The 19734-nt window shown below is 49.2% G+C and overlaps 1 protein-coding gene across 3 annotated transcripts in view; it reads left to right on the top strand.

Moving 5' to 3' along the window:
• The window catches only part of STX18 (syntaxin 18), a 705236-nt gene that overhangs the window by 48848 nt on the left and 636654 nt on the right, over nucleotides 1-19734 (top strand). Inside the window, exon 1 of one of the 3 annotated variants that reach the window (XM_086964300.1) lies at nucleotides 3471-3522. The exons of the other annotated variants lie outside the window; for them this stretch is intronic. The gene's annotated coding sequence lies outside the window, so the exon portion shown is untranslated. Of the gene's footprint in view, nucleotides 1-3470; nucleotides 3523-19734 lie in introns of those variants that run through there. 3 annotated transcript variants of the gene reach the window in all.

The following is a 19734-nucleotide window of genomic DNA, read 5'->3' as shown; positions in this document are numbered from 1 at the left end:
AAACTAAAGTGCCGTTAATCGCTAACGAGCTGCACCTGTTGTGAGCGCGCATGTTATTGACGTCGGATTTCCTGTGTCTAAAAGGAAACCCGGGAGGAGACCGTCTAATACGTTCCCTGCCTGAACCTGGGCGTAGGCAAGTGAGGCCATTGTTTGCGCTCCGTCGCAGGAGCCCGCCGTAATCAGTGTCCGGTGTCTCAAGATCGTGTGCCTGATGTACGTGTTTACGCACATCGTTATTATGATTGTTCGACGGATGCCACATGATGAGGCTAACAGTTGTATCTGGTTGCTAGGAGGCCCGCTGCCTGAATGTGATAGGCTGAGATGGGTTATGGGGCGTGTCAGAAGATGATCACATCGCACGGAAGATGTTGGTAAACACAGCCGCGATCGTTTTAATGTTCCCTAACGGGACGTGATAATTTCATTGGGCGTTGCATGTACTATTACTTCAATAAACCCCCAAGCGAGATCGTAGCTTACTACTCCTAAAACGAGAGTATATTTTAATTATTCACATATTGTGCTCTCACAAGATAGCAACTCAATTCTGATTTTTATTTTTTATTATAGACACCTCTGACCTGGAAATTCACGGAGGTAATTTAAATCTTAAAAATGAAGCTTATCTGCTGAGAAAGGCACATAAGGCGTACTTTTGCCAAATTGTATTTACAACTGCGTGACCGTAGTACCGATATGCCACATAGTGTGTGTGGTTACTAATCGACCCAGAGTGTAAAAATTGTGAGTAAGGTTGCACAGTTTCTGATTATGATACATCTGCGCATAAACCAGCTCCTAAATATCAAGATGAATAAACGCTTGGATTGTATAAGGAATGGTGGGTTAAGAGACATTATCATGTTGGTATGGAGTATGCACTCAGATGTTATTGTCTTGGAGGATACTGTATGATGGGTCACATTTTAATTTTCTCATGCTGGCAGGCCCTGTGATTACTACTACGCTCAACACAAGGTTTAATTCACCTCATAAACAATCTAAAGGTGAAATGGCTGTGATTATATAAACTAGGTATTAGTTTTAAAGGACCTCATCATACTACAAGACTTTTGTCATAGATTTCATAAATGACATTCCTCAGTTCATTTGAAGCCAGGGAATGTCATCATTAAGGCCGGTTTTTGCGGTATTCAATCTGTAGACCCATCGTTGTTCTCTTACATGCAAGGCATGAGCCAGATTAGTTTCTCTTCTGTATAGCACCTCAAGGATTGTCCATTTTAAGTCACACTCTGTGTGTGCCTTCTCCAGGAAGTGTCTAGTGAGCTTGGTGTTGTCTTTTTTGCACCTGAAGGTGCTGCGGTGCTCATTGATGCGGATCCTCACCTTTCTCGTGGTCATGCCTACATAAATTTTTTTGCACGGGCAGGTTAATAAGTTAAAAATTTCATAGCGGTGATGGGATAATAGTATCCTTATTCACCGCATTTCTTATTTTAAACTCCACACTGTCTCCCGGGTGAATAAAGGATCGATGGGTGTACTGTGATGGCCTTTTAATATCACTTTTCTTTTTGGGCCCCCACTCACTTAGAAGTGCATCCCTGTCTTCAGGTGCATGCCCGCCCTCCATCAAACGCGGTTTTTGGAGGGCGAGGACTGGCAGATGATGAGGCATGACTCCGGGTGGGGTGTGATGCCAGTCTATCACTTTTTGTGAGATGCCCAACCATCACTGGGCACCTCACTCTTTATGATTTGCTGCAGAGAAGCGACAGAAGTGGGTAAAAGGGGGGCGACTGTCCACCAGTTCGAGTCCAGGGATTGTCCCTCGGTCATTTGGCCTTCCCCGTCACATAGCTGTATGTGATTTACATCAATGTTAACAACTTAACAAATCCCCCCCTCCCGCCATAACCCCTCCACTACCCCCTCCCCTGCCGCTGCCGACCAACCCGCCAAGTTGCCTCTCACTGTATACATGATCTGGGTCTTTGTCAGAGTGGTCTGTGCCGTGTGCCGTGCTCATAGAACCCACCATTTACGTGGATGTTAGGATGCTATGGCCCGCTCATGCCTCCCCCTCAGTCCCTCCTTGATCCAATCCCCTAGGGCTAGCCGGTTGAGACCCTGCCTGTGGCGTGCTAGGCGCAGACTCCCAGTCCCTATTCTTCACGTCATCCACCAACTCCCCCCAGGCCTACTCCCTCTCCAGTCGCCCTATGCCTCTTTTTGCATTCCGAAGCAGTATTCTATATTCACAACTTGCCCACTTCACGAGCTCCCTTTTCTAGTTGCCTATCCCCGGTCCTGCAGGGGCCTTCCACTTGCTAGTGAGTTCGCGCTTTGCCAATATGTATGCCAGATCTTGGAACCTGGCCGTGACCTTGGTTTTAGCGGAGTGGGGGAATAGGTTGAGCAGCACATGACTGGGGGCGAACCACTTCTTGCCAGTATCCCTCTATCTGTGGGCAACTCCACGTCATGTGAATATAACTAGTCACGACCTCCTTGCATCGGGGGCAGCTCGCATCCACCCGATTAAAATAGCGGTTAATTCTGTCGGGTGTAATATATGCCCTATGCAGAGTGTAAAAACTGTATAATTGGAATCTCGCGTTTCGGGGTACCTTTGTGGCCCGGAGCAGCGTATTCTCCCATTCCTTATCCGTTATAGGATTCCCAATCTCTGTCTCCCATTTATCTTTCAAGCTCTCCAGTGGCCACGTGGAGTCCCACCGGATGGCTCTATAGATACATGAAACCACTTTAATGACGCCCCCAGCTAAACCTATGTATTCGCATGTAGAGTGTGTAGGGGGTTCTGTCACCCCCTGACCCCAGTGCCTGCGCATAACCACAGTGACCTCCCCATATAACAGAAAATGGCCCTGTGGATTTTCCCAATTTGCTTGGAAGGCCGCAAATGTGAGAAGCTCACAGTCACCGTATAAATCTCCTATCTTAGTGACTCCCGCTTGCGCCCACTACTCCAACCCTCTCCACTGACCCCCATGCGGGAGCGCTTCCAATAGCGCCACGGACATCTCTGGGGAGTAAGGACGTTTGGTATTGGTTTTCTGAAACACCTGACCCAGCAATTTCTTATTACCCTATGTTCAGAGGATTTAATCCCGCTAGATCAGAATTTTTCAATCTGTGGGGCGCGCTCCCCTGGCGGGGTGCGACACCATCTCAGGGGGGGCGGGCACTCCACCCTAAAACCTCACCTTCATTGTTGTCCACTGCTACGTCGTAGGTACGTTTGCTTCCTGCATTTCTACTTTATTTTCAAATGGGGCTTTTCCATTTGAGCACAGCATCCAATGAGCACATAGGGACTGACGTTCCACCAATGAGGGGGATAGCCTCGTCGATGGCAGGAAGTGCCGCGAAATTTGCGGGCATACAGCTCTTGAATACTACTACCTTTTGGTAGTGTGGCACTTTATCACTCCTGTCATTTCCCTTGTGCTTGCTGCCGAGGTTATCCTGTGTTTTACAGCATTACTGGGAAGGATTTCGCCTCGGAACATTTTACATCGTCAACAGGTAAGTAAAAATGGCATTTTTACTAGAATGTTGCCCTGTGATTCACAGCCTTAGAGCACATATTCATTGTTGCCCGGTTCTCGAAGTCCGAAGAGGGGGGAGGGAGGGGGAACCGATGGGGCACGACGTGCATACTTTTATAATTTAATAATGTTTGTCTCTTTTCTATGAAAAGCAGTGAAAGTTCAATTAACATTAAACTACAGAATGCTGCCATCTAGTGTTTTCCTGAAAAATGACTGACTCATACCTTTATCATGCTCCTAGGCAGGCAGAGTTTTAATAATTGTGCTTTTAAAAGGAATGAGGCAGATATTATTTGCGACTTAGGCTATTTGAATTTTACCGATGGTCTGTCAATTAAATTACAGAAACAGCAAAACATTTGTTTAAAAAAGAACACCACTGCAGCAGTGTGAATAGGGCTGGTGCAAATAGCGCCATTGTTATTTGCAATAGCAAAAACTTCTCACATGGGAAGCAACACAACTCCCACCTGCACCAGTGACTGTGAAGACTTTGAAAGTGTTGAAAATGGCATGGTGGAACTTTGAAAGTGTTTCAAATGACTGTGCCAGAGACGTGAAAGGCTCCAAAGCTACAGCTTGCGGGCAACAGGAACTTATGCCTCACAGTGTTTGAATTTTAGTGGAAAAGTTGCATGCCTCAGAAAATACTTATCTAACTGAGTGAGGTCTGTGATAGTGAGAATACTGGACTCTGCATTCTTTGCACCTCTGCATTTATGATCTAAGCATGTCCTGGTCTGAGATTAAAAAGTGTCATTCAGTGAGCTTGCAAACTGATGTAATGCATGTTCAGCCACCAAGGTGTGACAACCCCCCACAACACCCAGCTGACACAATTATTCTGTTAGGAGAGGATCAGTGACCGATCAGTGTGGGAAACCTCATGTAAGGAGGAAAATGGAAACTTTTGGAATCCGAGCAACACAGGAGTGCATTCGTATTCAAGTAACGTATTGAATGCACCTGCTCAGGGCACCAGTCCTAAAAAAAGAAGTGGGGGAACTAACCTAGTTAGGCAGTATGCAAGTGACATCTCTGCGCACGACATCACACATGGCATCACAGAAAGTGGCATCACAAGCCAGAAATTTACAGGAAGTGGCATCACAAGAAGTGACATCAGATCTAAAGCCCTTACATATATGTTTAGCAGGTGTATCATGTGTACGTTTGAGTGCAATGCGAGGCTAATAGCACAGTGAGCTATGGAAGATATGTGATTTCTACACCTTGCAATCCCCCAGTTTTATGTGACACATCCTGTACATTCATTTACAAACTTATATAATGTATTGTACATGTAATATGCACGTGTTGATGTAAAGCGCTCTGGACACCCTGCATTGGGATGAGTTTGGCGTTACAGGAAAAAATATTGGTACTTAAATTATTTCAACGCCTCCCCAGGTGTAGTAAGCTCTATATAAATGCAATTTGCTGTGTGTAAGTACTGTGAAAGGCCAACACATCTGACATTCTTACAGTGCATGCATATCTCCTAAACATGGACTGAACAAAGTGAAAATCTTCCTCTCCTAAGTATGTGTGAAGTGCTAACCTTTTTTCCCCCTCCGCTTCATTTGCATCTAGGTGTGAGGCTCCTGACTATTTTTAAAGTATTTTAATACTGAGTTATTATTCACTTACACAAAGCAACTTTCCAAAGAATAGAGCGCCACGTTGCACAGGTTTTGTATAATTCTGGAAACCTTTATTATTTGTCGAAAACAATTGTACAATCGGCAGGGCACGACTCACAGAAAAGCACAAGCAAAGGGCGGGGACAGTGGAGATAGGTGGGTTGTTTGTCCTTTGCATAATAATTCAACAGCTACTCTCTGCCACATGTTGTGCACGTGCAGCACACTTGCGGGCATGTTTGTGAACATTATCAGCTGTTTGTTCAGTGACTCCTTCCCGTGATGCATACCTCACAAATTACTGGCCAGAAGCCTTGTGTTTATATAGCGTTTACTGCCCCTGACTAGGCATTGCCTTGATAAATCACCAGAAGCCCATTCCACATTAATGAGAATGTCCAGGCCTGTCCTTAATGTTCCGAGTAAAAAGAGTAATCTTGGAAAATTGTATTTTGAGCTGTGGAAAAAGCCTCTGTCATTTAACCACACCCACTCACAAACCTGTTGTTAACTAAACTTTTATTGTGTTGAACATTATTTGCTGAATATGGCCCGGGATATGCGTGTGGCGGTCGATTATGTAGTGTACCAGATTCCAGAAATTTCTGTCAGGAGGTGGGGGCGACATTTCAAAAAATTCAGCTGGGGGCTCAACCTACAAAAGTTTGAAGACCTCTGCGCTAGATAATAATTTTCCATACCTGGCACTGCTAGGGCCCCTTCTGCTTGTACTCTGTGCAACGTAACCATCGAGACACTGTGCCTGCTGGGACCCCAAATAAAAGTGGCCATGGCCAGAAGAGTCGAGGGATCGGAACCATGTCTTGGGGATCCACATGGGGAGCGTGGTAAAAAAAGATAACAACCGGGGTAGCGCTACCATTTTCAGCAATGATATGCGCCCCGCCACTGACAGGGGCAACGTCCCCCAGAATGCCATACTGCCTTTTAGAGATTGGAGAGCCCCCCTATATTTCCCTCCTGGACGTCAGAGAGATCATGATACACCCTAACCTCCAGGTATCTAAAACAATGTGCTTCCCACTGGAGGTCCCCCAGGCCCGCTGACGGCAGAGCCTCCCTTGCTATCGGGAAGAGTTGTGATTTCTGCTAGTTGACGCAGAGTCCAGAAAGTGTTCCGAACTCGTCCAGCATGTGCCGGGCTCCCTCCAACGCCGTGACAGAGTCCTTCAGGAAAAGCAGTAAGTCATCCGCATATAATGCGATATGGCGCGTCTGCTCTGCCAGCCTAATACCCTCATACAGTGAATCCTGATCTTGCCACACACGCCAGCGGCTCTATCGCCAGTGCGAAGAGCAGGGGGAGAGGGGACACCCCCGTGGTGTGTGTCCCTCTCCACCCTGTATTGCATGGAAATGGTGCGGGCCGTACGTACCCGCGCCACAGGGTCCTTATAGAGTAATTTGACCCATTGGATGAAGCCCTGTCCCAACCCCATCCTCGCGAGGACTGCATATAAGAAATCCCACTCAAGACTATCGAACGCTTTCTCGATATCAATGGCGAAAATCGCCCCCTCCTGCGTCTCTGCCGCACCCTGTTGTAACACCACGAACAGCCGCCTAATGTTCAGGGTGGTGTTTCCAACCTGTTTCAATAGGTTGGAAGGAGACTCCCGCCCCCACCCAGATCAGGACTCCCCGGGCAAATGCTCAGTATGACGTGTAAAACGCCTGCCCTCTCAAGCGCCTGCGCAGTGCCTCACCCTCCTTGTCCAATGTGTGAGTCTCCTGGAGCATCGCTATTTGCACCCCTCTCCTATTTAGTTGTGAGAATATTTTATACGTTTTACACATGGAGTGCATGCCCCTAACATTCCACAACATTATATTCTAGGTGGTCTGTGTCTGCTGCATGAGTACTCATTTTTACCCCCTGGCATGCCCGAAGACCCAGAAACTCTATGCATAACATGTAAGCACCTCTTGCAGAGTAGCCTGTCTTGGCCTCTTTCCCCCCCCCCCCCCCCCCCCCCTGTCGACAGCAGCATCCCTCCCCATTAACCCTAATACCAAACCCTTCCTAACACTAAAAGAACCATCCCAACTCCCCCTCCCCAGGACAAGTGAGAACATCTCCTCCATCCAAACCGTGCACTTCCGTGCTCAAACAGACAGAGTTAGGCCAAAGTCCTCTCCGCCCCTCCGGATCCCCAAACCCCCCATGGCTTACACAGCTCAGGTAGGCATCAGGGAACCCCCTCAAGTGAGATTCGAGGCTATAGTACAGACAGCTCCCTCTATCGCCCCTGAGCATAGTCCCGGGTATACTTGCGTATGCGGCCCATCTCACATCAGGTCATCCGCTGATCTGGGAGTCACATGTGGCAGGATCTGGCTGGCATCTCCAACCAAACTCGAGCTGGTTTCTGAGTCCGAGTCCCTTTGTTCTTCCCCGGATGGAGATAGTGGTTTCCAGGTGTCTGCCGCACTCAACGAGGCCACCGCGGCGATCGCACTGGCCCTAGCTCGGTTCACCTCCTCCGCCATCGGGTGGGTCTTTAAAGCTGTCCCTCTGTCAGGTGAGCGCGGCAAGGCTTTGTCCGCTGTGCCGTTTCCCCCACGCTGCTGTCCACACCTGACTATGGTTACCCCAGATTTTTTGCCTTGTGTTTAGCTGGTTTTCGACTTAGTTGGCCTGGTTCCCTGCTAATCAGGGCCCCAGGCTCTCTGCTCACTCCTTAACCCCTTCGCTGCTCATGACGAGCTCAGCTCGTCATGCAGTACACTGGTCGTGTGCTCATGACGACCTGAGCTCGTCATGAACAATGGGAATGCTGGAGTAACAGCACTGCAGGGGAATTCCCTTAGCACTGATGTGGTTAAAATGGACTCCATGCACCCTAGGTGCATAACCAAATTGGTACTGGACACCTTGTCAGCCCCTATATAGTGCACTATAGGTGCCAAGGGCATAGGTGCATCCAAGGCCTACCAGGGGCTGCAGCATAGCTTTTGCCACCCCTGGCTGGTTCTTAAATTGACACAACTGGCTGATCACTCAGCTGGGCAAGTTGGTGTAATCACCTCTTGCTTAGATATAGTATACCTATATCTAAACCTAAAACTGGACACATATATACCTATAAGTCACTCCTATGGCAGGCCTTAACAATCCTGGAGGCAGAGTGCTTGGCTTTATGTGAGATGGTGCTCTAGCATGAGCTGAGCCTGTCTGCAGCTGCCGGGACCAACTCCCTTAGCTGTGCCGGGATAATACCATACCATATACTCTTAAGTGCATTATAATCCATCGCGGTTATGTGCTAACTTTGGTTTGGCTTTATCAAAACATGTTGTGTAAGGTGTCATACGATTTGGAATACTATCCTTCGACAGTCCTGTCGACGGGGATAGCATTCCCCCCTTCTAGAGGGAGAAGACGTGTTACTTTGCTAAAACGCGGTTGATTACTAAAAGAGCCTCAGCATCACAAAATGGATGCTGCTGCCACCGACACAAGTCTGACCTCCTGCTGCTGACCGAAACTTGGCAGAGGAGGCCTGGACAAAGGGTTTCCTGTCACAGGGAGGTGCTGCACCTCTCCAGACAGGAGATAGTGTATTGGGGCAGGGTGGGTTGAATGAAACCAGACAGTGCCTGGGGCGCACAAGGCTTCCCCTTGCATAATCTGGTCAAACCGGTTCTGGGGCACACCAGCCCCAGTCCCAGCGCGACCCTGGACAAAGGGAAAGGGGTGTAACCACCCCCTTCCTGGGTCCCACCCATAGGAGGGACCTAAATGTAAATGTAAATGTATTGGCATTTATATAGCGCACTACTTACCCGTAGGGTCCCAAGGCGCTTCGACCGCTGCAAAACCCTTCCTGGCTTCCCTGAGAGATGGTCCCTTAATGGGTATCTCCAGGGTGAGACCAGGCATCCCCGGCGGTCTGGTGGGGCCGTTAGTGAAGATGAGGCAAGCTAATGCCCGGAGTTGCCGAGTGTGATCGCTGATCAGAGTGGGCACCGAGGCGAGAGAATTATCGAGTCCGCTGACCCTGGTCCAGAAACCTGCCGCGCCGGGAATCAAACCCTGGTCCCGGGCCGTCCTCTGCTCTCGGGTCTGCCGCCTCTAACCAGTGAGCCACACTACTTCACTAGCAGGAGATCCAGCCCCCTAGATTGGTATAAGAATGGGAGCAGTGCCAAAGCACTCAGATTATCCTGACTGAAACTTATGAAACGAAACTCTGGACCCTTCGACATCCTACTCGACGTAGAAGACTGAAGAATCTCCCTTGTGGTCAAGGAGTGACCACCCTGTGCAAACAGGCACCATCCAGCACCTCGATGTTTGCTTTGTTGCAGTTCCCGCCGGAACTCGAGCGACAGAGATCGACGAGATCAAGCTTGCCTGCCTTCTTACAGCCCGATCAACAGTCCCTGCAAAGCTGAGACCTGTGGAGGCGACCAGAAGCGTGGGACCCGCCATCTTGGAAAGACCACGAGACGCTGACCGTGCAGCCCACGAGTGACCCTTGAAGCTGTGCATTGGGGTTTGAGAAGCCCCAGCCCTGAGCCTCTCTTGCACCGAAGCTCACCCCTCCACACTCACCGAGTGCTGCATGGGGCCCTTCTGCATCTTTTGGCTCAACGCGTTGGCCCGGTCACTTGCCCGTTGGCTTGTGTCCCCTGTGCCGTCGAACTTTGAAATCTAACTTGTGAGTCTGGTTGCTCCAGACTTGCCCTCGCTCCCCTGAAAAGGAGCACCTGCTCTGACCCTCCTGGTCCGAGTATTAAGCGATCTTCGAATCCTGCATGGGTTGCGCTTGCCAAGAGTTGTTTGCTCCAATCCGGAAGCCGACACCGCCGACATCGAGAGCCTGCGTGGGACAGCTCGTGATCCACTCCTGGACGCCCTCGGTGCCCCAGAGTCCACGTGGCAGTGGAGACAAGCTTCCCGTCAACGACCTGATTGCGCCCGACATTGCCTGGTTCGTTCCTGGTTCCACCCTGGTCACTGCTGAGTGACCCAGACTCTGTCCCCTCTGCTTTCAGATCATCTATATCTTCGATCCACCCTTGGATCACACCGGACACTTCTCTTCTCGACGCCTGCAGCATCTTCAGCTCCAAGCACCATCAACCTGCGTGACGAAACCCGACACTACTTCGCACCTGTGCACCGCTTCCTTTGGGTGAGGTAACTCGGCAACGCCGGTGTTCCCACACTGGTACACACCTCTAGTATATGTGTCTAAAGTTTCATCCGTCTAGGTTAAGCGGAAGTATCCTTAAACAGTAACTTTATAACTTTTACGCACCATTGACTTTGCATTGGTGCATGTGTGTGCTTTAAGCGCTGCACCCGAATCCCGCGGGCTTTTCCCGACTTCAGCATTGCTAGTCCCGACTGCTCCCAGGGATTCCCCAGGCCCTAGGCCTAACCACTGTTCGATTGGTATCTCTTATACCACTTTCTTAATATATGGTTTGCGTGGCCCCTGGGCCTCATCCATAATTGTGCAACTTTTATATGTTTAACTGTGCTTTTGTTTAAACGCTTGTGCCTCTGCACTCATAAAGAGAACAGGGGATTATTCTATTAATAAATACATATATTTTTATAATATAAAACTTGTGTGGTGTCCTTTCATTTGATATTACAGGATTGTGATTGGTAAAACAGCTTGCTTAACACGACCTCCTGAGTTAAGCCTTTAAGGCTGCTTAGTCCATGCTACCCTTAGGATAGCTTGTCTATAAGGTTGACTTACAACCATCACCATAAGGGATTGTTTGGACTGATACAAGGTGCCCCCAGAATTGGAGACATCATACATCAGGCCAACTTCTCACACCGCCGTAAAGGACGCTCTTTGTTGTTGCACCTCCCGTGAAAAGTCTGGGAAGATCCGTAACACACTGTTGTCTATTTTAAGCTGCCCTTTAAGGCGCGCCTGCCCCAGCACATCTACTCTATCCTTGTAGAACAAGAGACGGGCCACCACTGGCCGCGGCGGCCTGCCAGGTTGCGGGGCTTGAGCTGGAACCCTGTGCGCCCGTTCTAGGGCAAAGAATGTGGACAACCCCACCTCCGCCACTTCCGTGCGCAGCCAGCACTCGAGGTACTCCACCATGTTGTTCCCTTCGACCTTTTCAGAAAGGCCCGTGACTCTAATGTTGTTCCGGCGGGCTCTGTTTTCTGCATCCTCAGCTCGCTGTTCCAGTATCTGTACTCTTTTTCTCTATGGCTGCGAGTCTGCTTGTCGTCGCCGTGACTGGTGGCCGCAAGGTCTTTATCTCCGCTTCTGTGGCTGTGACACGGTCGGCCAGTTTTCTATGGTCCGCTCAGAGGAGGCCCAAGTCCTCCCTGATGGTGTCTATCTTAGTTTCCACCGCTAGCCGGGAGCGTTCTATGGCCTGCAGGATATCATGGAGGGAGAGTTCTTCTTGGGGCATCCCTCCTTCTTTCCTGGGCTCTGGGCGTGAATTAGAGTCTCCGCGGTTCGCTCGCCCCCTCTTGCTGCTCAGTGTCCCGCCTCTTGGTGTTCCGGCCCATGACGCTCACAAGTCAGTAAGTCTCTTTCCCGGCGTGGGCTATGACAGGATGAAGGTGGTTGCCGCCCTACCTGCCGTCCCTGCAGGGTGAGTGGTGACTGGCCCCCCCAATACACACTACTGCCGTCATGCGATAGCCAAGCCACAATCCCGTCCTCAGCAGAATTCAGTGCCAGCACAATAACAATGTTCATATGCCACAGCCGCTCCCAACTCCGCCGCTGTGGGACCTCCTCCTCCGACCCTGCCTTCTCCGTGTCCCTTACTGGTACGAATTCCCAGCCACCACCACTGGAGCACCTACTGCTCCGAAGATCCACAAACAGTTGATCCACAGTCCAGGCCGCCCACTCACGCTGCCCCAGCTCCTCCTACCAGTGTCAACAGTCTCCGCAGCCACATCTTCCACCTCCTATGCTAGGCCCTCTGTATGTCGCCTCGGGGCACTATCTGTACCTCGCGCTTCACTTTATCAAGTCCGAGGAACTATGCGGCCAGCAACCCTGCTCCAACTCCTGCTCACTCCGCCAACTCCAACGTAGCAGTTGCTGCAGTGGAGGCTGCTCTCTAGGCTCTTCTCCTGCCTGGCGCTCCGCCACTCCACCGTAGCTGGTGTTCCACTGCGCTGCCCAGCAAGTGTCCCTCTGCGGCGGCCTGTCGCTTCCCGGTCCCCGGGCTTCCAGGAACGCTCTGGGACACCTGTCCTTCGCTGTCGTGCCCCGCCGTGAATCTGTCCTCGGCCAGCACAATCGCCTCTCGGAGGCCTGCCCCCCACACTGTGATCCCACCATGTTCAGTTCAGCGGAGTGGGCCTCGCAATGCAGCTCGCAAACAGTCCCTCTGCCCCCTCAATGCCTCTCTGTCTGGAGCTGTTGCCTTCGCTGCAGTCCGATCTCAGGCCTCGCCCAGCACCAGAGCCACCTGGCACTAGCTCCTCGCGCTCATCTGCTTCCTGCTGCGGGGCCTAAGAGCCTCTACCCCGCAATGCTGCCTCCTCTCTCTCCTTGCTCAGCGCAGCAGTTTGCCTTCCCCCCCTATCCCTCCACCATGAGGGGGGCACCTGCCAACATGCGCTGCAGGCTGCACCGGTCGTGTTTGGGATCAGAGTCCTCGTCGTGGCCGCTGTCCCTCAAGCCCCACTCCTGCGGCTGGGCACTCGCCAGGACCGGGAGTGCGCCACAGCTCCTCCCTGCGCCTCCTCCTTACCAGTGGTAATTCGGGCTCTTGCCGCCACCAATTGCACACGCCCCGCTCCCAGGGCAACAGTGTAGGGCACTCACTCGTCAGGTCTCGAGCTCCTCTGTATTCACGGAGCCGTTAGGACCGCACGGCCGCCATTTTGCACAGTCAGTCGCCGTAGGTCCCCGGGCCCACCTAGGCTCCTTCGTGTGCTCCCTCCGCACCGGTCACCGTGCCAGCCTCCAAGACTGCAACGCAGGTGGACCCCAAGCAGGTATCCAGCTCGTCTATGCCCCAGGAACTGTCACTGCTGCGCCACCGCCATCTTGCGCGGTCCGCGGCCTCGCCAGCTCCTCCGGTCTATATCGGCTGGAGAGGGCTATCAACTCCCTGCAGCAGATGTCCCCGCCGCCCCAATACTTCCGACACCTCCGGGGCCGGTCTCCTTTATCGGGGCTCCTCCGTAGCGGTCAGGATGGTGCCAGAGAGGGGATCACCGACCGGAGCTCCGATACAGGCTCCTGTCTCCATCGGCTTCAGGCCACGCCCCCATCTAAGCATGACATTGTGTTCCTCCACATCCTTGCCATAGATGAGGATGTCATCTTGAAAACATAATGTCCCTGGGATGTCTCTTAGCACATGCTGCATGATCCTCTGAAAGGCAGCTGCATCCAACGCCAACCTAAAGGGCAAACTTAAGAACTGAAACGCCCCTAGGGGGGCCCAAAGGAGGCAAGGTGACGAAAATCGGGATGTAACTCAATCTAATGGTAAGCAGAGGAAAGATCCAGGACACTGAAACAACTTGCTTCCTTAATTAAAGTAGGGACCTCATGAATGCGTGGCAAGGGGTGTCTGTCCACCCATATGTTCTCGTTGAGATCCCTTAGGTCAACACAACGTCTAATGTCCTTGCCAGATGCTTTAGTAGTAGGGACGATCAAAGCCAACCACTGAGAGCTCGCAATAGGTTCAATAACACTCAAAGTTAACAATCTGTCGAATTCAGATTTGTGGAGGGCATGCATAATGTGAGGGATGGGCCTAACCTTATGTGCAACAGGTTTCGCATTAGATTTGAGTTTGATGGAGTGTTGATAATTTTTAAGTAACCCCAGCCTGTAGAGAAAACTTTAGGAAAATCATTGCAGACCTCAATACCCCCAACAGAAGGATCAACTAGAAGAACTTGGTCAGGACTGTTGGGATCCAACTTGATTCCCAGTTCCTTTTGGTGTCTCCAACCCAATAATTTGGATCCCTTCTGCGTGACATACATTTTGCCCATAGTACTTCTACACTTGAACCCGATTTCCATGGTAGTCATACCTAGCAACGGTATAGGGTGCCCATTGTAACCACCCAGTTGCATCTCTGGAGTTTGTAGAACCTTATGCAAAGCAGGGAATAACTCTGAAAAGAGGTTGATATCAACCAATGTGTAAAGAGAACATGAGTCTGCAAACACCATAACAGGTTTAATATCTAAAGTGATGCTACAGGATGGGAAACATGTTACATCATTGCCATTTTTTAGTTGGAAAACTAGTTTGGTATCAGGAGTGTTTTATTCAATAGCTAACACAGTTTTGGCATGCCGTCCTACAGACCCTTGCCAAGTGACCTTCCTTGTCACACGTGTGGCATGCAACTGTCCTAGCTTGACAAACCATAATATTGGCTAAGTGACCAGGACTACCACATCTGTAAAGCGTGGGTTTAGTGCCTATCAGCACAAGCTTAGCATTCCTGTTATTATCCTTCCCTGCGTCATGTTTATTTATGACATTTACATCTGCATGCTTGTCACTCCCTTTCTTTTATTGCAATCATACAGTCTGCAGTATGTTCAACACTGATAGCAATATCAATGGCTTCTTTGAGATTAGATTTCGCCACCAGGAGTCTTTCTTGGATCCTTGGGTTGTCGGTGCTCCTGACTAATTGGTCTGATGAGAAAATCTAGTAGAGTCTCAAGTTCGCATGTGTTGGCTAGGCCTTTAAATGCAGCAATAAATTGTTTTACTTTCTCATTTTTTCCCTAACCCTAGAAAAAAAATGGTGCCTTTTTAGCACAACATTTATTTTTTTCCCAAAGTGTTTCTCTAACCTGTTTACGTCACTTGATAAACATTTTCATCTTCATAACTATCACCTTCTTCTTGCAAGGACACAGAAATGTTGTCGTAAGGTTTGCGATTTTCAATACCTAAATTGTGTAGTAGCTTATGTAATTTGCGTAAAGGAGAACATTTTTCACCTCCAGTGGCAATGAGGTGGATTCCAATAAACCTTAATCTCAGTGTTAGAAATTAGATTTTTGGTCGGCTAGGGCATGTGCCAAAGGCGGACAAAAACCACCACTCTAGTCAGGATAAGGGAGTTACACTCCTAAAATAACCCCTGCTCACCCCCAGTAGCTTGGCACAAGCAGGCTTATCTTAGAGGCAGTGTGTGAAGCATTTGCACATAACCAACAGTAAACAGTGTAAGCACTACAAAAGGACACCGCACCAGTTTAGAAAAATATCCAATATTTTTATATACTTCAGACAAGACCAAAAACAATAATCCACAATACAGTACTTAGAAATCTTCAGTTATCAAAATAACTTTCAAAAACAGTTCCTTGAAGTTGATAGCTCCGTCCGGCTCTATCACGGTGTCGTGAACAAACAATTATCAAAATATGCTTGAAAAACAGTTCCTTAATGTCGATAGCTCCACACAGGGCTATTGCAGTGTCATGAACAAATAAATCCAAACAGTTCTGGCTGACCGCAGCATTGCGGGCTAGCTGCGGTTTCAAGAAGACCTGCAAACAGTACCTTTTTAGAAATGCAGGGCGCCTGTGACCTCTCGTTGAGCGTCCAAAAGCACGGCGTCGCAGGCGTCTGTTCCGGAGGTCGGTGCAGGAGATGTTGGGCCCTTGAAGTCACACCCTTTGCAGATCGAACTCCTCTCTGATGAAGTCAGGAGCGCTGGCGTCGGCAGGCGTCGAGAGCTACGGTGCGAAGTGCAGTGGGCGGCGTGTGGTCCCTCAGGTTGCGGTGCAAGCAGCGGCCCGGTGCTGGCGTTAGATGGCGTTGTCAGTGATACCAGGGTCGCGGTGCGAAGTAAATGCGGTGCTTGTCGCGGGGCTGGCTGGTCGCGGTGCAAACAGCAGCGTTGTAGTTGCTGAAGCGCTTTCGTAGGCTGACGAACTGGAGTCGATGGCTCCGGCGTCGGTAGGACAAGGCTGCGGTGCGGGATGAGGACGGTGCGTCGTGTAACTTTACGAGCGGTGCCCCCGAACCACGGTGCAAGCAGCGGCGTAGATTTTGGCGTGGAGCGGCGTCGTCTGGGATACCAAGGCGTTGTCGTGAAGCGAGGCGGTGAGAAGTGCGGTGCCCACAGGTCTTGGTGCGAGCAGCGGCTCGGCGGCGGTGAGACCAGGTTCGCAGTGCCTTCAGGACACGGCGTTGGCAGCAGCGTCGTAGACTGCGTCGCATTGCTTTTCTTCTGTTGCAACACAAAACACCCAGTCACCAGTCTTTGCTGTTCCTGGGACTTCTTGAACAAGGGGCAAGCTCTACCTCAAGCCCTTGGAGAAACTCACAAAAGTAGATTGCAGAAAGTTCAGTCCAGCCCTTTCACTGCCCAAGACAGAAGCAGCCACTGCAGGCCAACACAGCAAAGCACACAGCAAAGTGGTAGTTCCTCCTCACAGCTTCTCCAGCTCTTCTTCTTGGCAGTCGTCTTGGTCCAAAAGCGTTCTAAAGTTCAGGGGTCTTGGCCCCAATATTTATTTCCCAAAATCCTTTGATCTCTTAGGCAGAGAGTGTCTGTGCCAAGCCAGAACCAGTTCTGCCTTCTCTGGTGTGACTTCCTGGCAGGAGGCGGGGACGTTATTGTCAGAGGCACACCAGGCCCTTTGAGGTGCGAGGAAGAGTGGAGAAGTGTGGCTCAATGGTTGGAGCGGAAGACCCTGATGCAGAGGTCTGGCCTGGGACCAGAGTTCAATTCCCGCCTCGGCAGCTCTTGGGCTCAATTTGCCCGGACCTGATAATTCTCGCCTCGGTGCCTATTCTAATCATGGGTCGCACTCTGCAACTCTGGGCAATAGCTTGCTTAATCTCCACAACGGCCCCAACAATGCTAGGATGCCTGGCTTCACCTTGGGGGTGCCCAGGAGTGGGCACTTCACAGGGAAAGGCCAGGAAGGGTTCCTCAGCGATATTCGTACAAGCGCCGAGATGCCTCATGGTGATTCGTGCGCTATACAAGTACCATTACATTACATTTATATTACAAATCTCCCCCCCCCCCCACCCCTTCCCCCGATTGTAGCCCAGGTCAATTCAGCCCTTTCCTGACCCACCTAAACTATCTGGAGCCACTCTGGCTCCCCTGCCTTTTGTCATCCAAAACCAAGACAGGCAATCCACATTCCAGCAGAGTCACACGCGATGACTGAGCAAGAAAATGTCTACTTTCTAAAAAGTGGTATTTTCAAACATAGAATTTAAAAACCACCTTTACTAAAAGATGCATCTTTAGATTCTGAGTTCAGGCATACTAAACTTTATTTTCCTACCTAGTTCCCCAGGCCAGTTATGTTTATAAGATAACAAACTCCCCATTCTGTCCTATGGGGAACAGGTAGCCTTGCAATAGTGAACAAGCATTTGCATTTGCAATGCAATAGGTCTCGCAGCATTAAAGTTTGAGTTATTGGCATTGTATATTACAATGTGTTGCATGAAATTTTTCGCAAACTCTGTATTGGCGCATGAAGATGATTTGCAAGCTGTTAGTTGCTGTTGAATAGTAAGCAATGTTGGGAATAATATTTGCAGTGACTCTTGTAGTTATAAGCATTTATTGTTAGTATGGTTTCTGTGCAATTATGTTGAGTGCAGTTATGTTGCATTGAGTAGAGTGTAACTATGTGGAGTGTAATTCTGTGCTACTGAGTGGTATTATGTGGAGTGTATTTATGTTGCATTGAGTAGAGTGTAATTATGTGGCTTGTAATTGTGTTGCACTGAGTTGTACCAGAGGTGTATTTATGTTGCATTGAGTAGAGTGTAAATATGTGGTATGTAATTATTGGCACTGAGTGGTATTATGTGGAGTGTATGTTGCATTTAGTACAGTGTAATTATGTGGCACGTTATTACGTGCTACAGAGTGAAGAGGGATAAAGAGAGATAGGGAGGGAGAGAAAGAGAGCTAGAGAGAGAAAGACAGAGAGGGGGAGAGAGATAGAAACAGGGGGGAGAGAGATAGGGCGCCACAAGATAGCGTCCTGTTTTTGCAAGCTTTTGCAGGAGGCAACAATGGATTCAACTTGATCCTGCGCAGCCTTATTTTGTGACTACGGAAAGAGAGACGTGACATCACTCCATTCAACCACCCACAGGTGAGAGAATGCGAGTACAATTAAAAAAACAAGCGTTTAGCCAGATCTATTGGCTTTGCCAACAAAGCTGTGTTGTAGAGAAGTTAAGTATTGAAGTGGTTAATAACCTGTCACTTAATTCCAAGGTTTCTTTGGCGACAGGAGAAAGAATGTAACTGCATCGCAGGGATACATGGCTATACAAACAATTCACAATTAAGGAAATGTATACATAATTGGCAACACTATACGGATCTGCTAAATACATATATCATATGTGCCTCCCTGGCCAGAAAATATAACAAATGTGCTTCCTTTAGTAAGCAGTGCACATTGTAATATAAATGCTCAAATCAATTGTGCACTCATATAATTGTTAAAGCTGCCTTGAAAGCGCGTTGTGATGCCCAACCAGGAGGAACGACTTCAGTCCCACAATATTAATAAAATGCCCTGAGAGAAAAAATTGCACAAATTGTACCTCAATGTATACAATGGTTAGCATGAATAATTGTGCTTGTTGGTTAAGCCTTACAATTCTAAGCACCCTTATGACAGATGATACGCTAAAAGCACATGCTGCGAGGGTAAACCTGTATTGTAAGCACAGCAAACTGGATACAGATTGCTGGGATGGTGATAAGTGGGGTCGAACAGAACATATGGTTACCTGCCATCTGCACTCCAGTCCCAATATGCTGCTGGGCCTGCCTGGTGTCAGCGAGGTGCCAGGCCTATTCCATGGGGCCTCGGCAGCTACTTTGGTCAGACTCCTGCTAGCCACATTTACACACAAGAACGACATAAACAGACCGAGCCAACAATTTGGGTTGAGGAATGGCTACAGTCTAGGACATGAACAGTGAGAGGGGGAGTCACTTCTCTGCTCTTTACGTGTTATTTGCTACTGAAGTTTTTCGCTGCATTTAGCAGTTTTCTCAACTTTTTTAAAAGCTGTTACTGTCCTGCAATTCCGGACTGCAAACTTGTTTGTAAATATTGTACGACTATCCGAGGCGAAGCCAATGTTACAGCATTGTTTATTAGCACGCTGGGTACACGGTAACCCAGCAGTGCACGAACAAATAGTCACCTTTGCCTCTCTTTTTGCATTTTGAAATCAAGCGATAAAAAATAAGCACACCCCGGCTTCCCATATTTAGTCTGTTCAGTTTTAGTGAAATCAACAAACATGCACTGTAAACGAACATACTTTATAAACACCTGCGCACCCCGCTCTGCATGCCTGCTCTCTTCAATGCAAGCCTGGTGTCCGTCTGTAATGCAATTGGTGCTGATATAAAGTGCTCTAAAACATTTGGGTCAAGTTTACGCTATATAAAAGTGCAAGAAAAAAATGAATTAAAAAAAACTACCTCTAGCATATCCGTTCTTATTTCGCGATGCCATTTGCCCTATGGTCCATGTACTGCTTAACTGCATCTGGCTGTGG

Source organism: Lissotriton vulgaris, chromosome 1_1 (assembly GCF_964263255.1).
Source record: "Lissotriton vulgaris chromosome 1_1, aLisVul1.2, whole genome shotgun sequence".
NCBI lineage: Eukaryota > Metazoa > Chordata > Amphibia > Caudata > Salamandridae > Lissotriton > Lissotriton vulgaris.
The sequence above is the reverse complement of the archived record's forward strand: the minus strand, read 5'-3'. Positions and strand labels throughout refer to the sequence as shown.